The following is a 2,560-nucleotide window of genomic DNA, read 5'->3' on the forward strand; positions in this document are numbered from 1 at the left end:
TGTAGTGAACTTGACCTGATGTCAAATCAATGACCTTAGGATCATATGGTCAGAAACGGTCATTTCATTGATCTGCATCCAGAAATACAGTTTGACCCATCCTGAGACTTTCTTTCTTGAATTAATCAAGTGGAAAAGACAATTCTCTATGATCATTACTATTTTACAAATGTTTTGATAATCAAATTGTGTTAGTTCAAACAATGTTTACATGTTGAAGTGAACTACTCGTTTTTATTAACTGTGAAACAGTAAATAATGATCCTTAATCCTCATTCAAAGAAGAAATCAGGTTAATATGCATTTCTTGATTTTTCTGTCTTCAATGAGCAAAGTTGTAAGTGTGTTAAAGTTCAAGCTTCGGTCAACTAGAAAGTTTACTGAAAAGAAATGTCATGTTTAACTTTTACAGCAAGATACTGAGTAGAGACGCCACTAAGACTGGTTTTCTCCAACAATCTTTCTGTCTGTTCTTAAACAATCTTAATCTCTATCCTTGACTTTCCATAACACCTTACATCACAAACCACACCTCTGTTCTGGTCCATCCACCAATCAGAGGCTCTCAAACGAACCGGAAGTGGAGCCCATTTAAATGTGGCAACTTCCCAGTTCAAGTAGAGTTCCAGTAGAGTTCAAGAGTTTTGGGATCCAGAATGCAGAGAGTTTGGGAGTTCATGAATGCAAAACGCAGGCATTCATGGATGCTGCTAAACCAAACAAGCTGAACCAGAGACGATTTTGGGAATTATAACTTCTGTTTGGATAACCTCGCACGGCTCTCTAGGTATTTGGCTGTTCTCACTGAGACGCTGAGCAGTGGTTGGAAGTGAGACTCCACGCCGGAACTGATCTATCTTCAGAAAAGGTAAAAGTCGACCTTCACCAAAAGTGTACTGTTTGGGACAAGCTGAGTTCCGAAGGAGCGTGCACGTTCTGGTTAAAACAGATAAATTCCCTCACACATCTCTCTGTAAGATAAATCTCAATTTTCCATCTTTAAACTCTCCTTTCTGCTAGAAAATTAATCCAGATGTTTTCATTAATGTCTGTGGTGAAGCAACGGAAAACCATGGCCGTATGGTTTCCTGGTTGTAAAACTGATTAATTATGTTGTTGTTGTTTTCATATTCTGCCAAATTAATGTAAATGTGTGATGTGTTAAACTTGATTCTGTAAAATAAATGACCGCATTCATTTTGATGGGTCAAAGAAAAATGACGTCTCACGTTACATTTCATTAAATTCAATGCACGTTTTATACAGTCCAGAAAGATGAGTGAACCCGTTTTAATTGATGAATATATCAGCATCTGTTCATCTACATTCTCACAGCAGACAAAGGAAAGTACACAGTGATTTTGAACCAGAAAGACTATCATGAGAAAGTTATGACACTCCTTAAGTGACTTAACCACTTATGAACCACTGAAAAGAGATCCACGAAGTGGTTACAAGAAGAAGTTGATACATTGCCTGAAAATTTTGGAGCAGGACAAGGCTATTGACAGTATTCTGTACCACAGACTGTACCCAGGGGAGGCCACACCTAGTCTGAATGGTTTACCTAAAATCCACAAACAAGGTGTATCTTTAAGACCAATTGTTAGCATGATTAACTGTCACTCACAATGTTTCCAAATATCTGATGTCTGAGGAGTAAAGGAGGCCATCTTTGTGAAAAGAAATCGTCCATCATTAAACAGGGGTGGAGGCCTCCGTGTTCAATTGTCACTCTCTTACAATGCTGTTATTGCTAGTATCACTCAGCCCCCTGTGAATAGTAAACAGCCATCAGTGTGCTAATGATCCATTGTTAGGCGGATGGTCCTTCTTGATCATGTGAGCAGCTGGTTTTGGTTGTCAGCAGCAAAACTGTTTGATCCACTCTGAGAAGGTGCTATGTAAGAGACTGAGCGGAATACAGCACCTCAGACTGAGGAAGTCTCTCCGATGAAAGACAAAACGTTTCTACATTTTTTTTGTTTGTTTTGCTGTGTTTTGTTTTTTGAATGTCCAAAAGACCAGAAGTACCGTTCTGAACCACTAATAATACTTGGTATTTTCAGAAACCCTAAATCTTCTTTTAATTCACATCAAAATAAACTTTTCTAAGCCAAATTTGACGAAGGCTCAGCTCACCTCCCCAAGGCAGGGCTCAGCTACCAGCACATCACTCTGCAGCTCCATACAGTCTCTCAGAGCCTTGGGCACTGGGTAGCTTGGTAGAAAGTTTGGCAGCCGTCGTTTGCTAAACCTAGAAGAGTATCCCAAAAAGAAAAAAGATAAATATACACACACACACACACACACACATATATACACACACACACACACATATATACATATACATATATATACACACATATATACATATATATATACACACACATATATACATATATATACACACACATATATATATATATATACACACACATATATATATATATATATACACACACACATATATATATATATATACACACACACACATATATATATATATATACACACACACACATATATATATATATATATATACACACACACATATATA

Source organism: Nematolebias whitei, chromosome 10, assembly GCF_014905685.2.
Source record: "Nematolebias whitei isolate Nwh7 chromosome 10, NemWhi1, whole genome shotgun sequence".
NCBI lineage: Eukaryota > Metazoa > Chordata > Actinopteri > Cyprinodontiformes > Rivulidae > Nematolebias > Nematolebias whitei.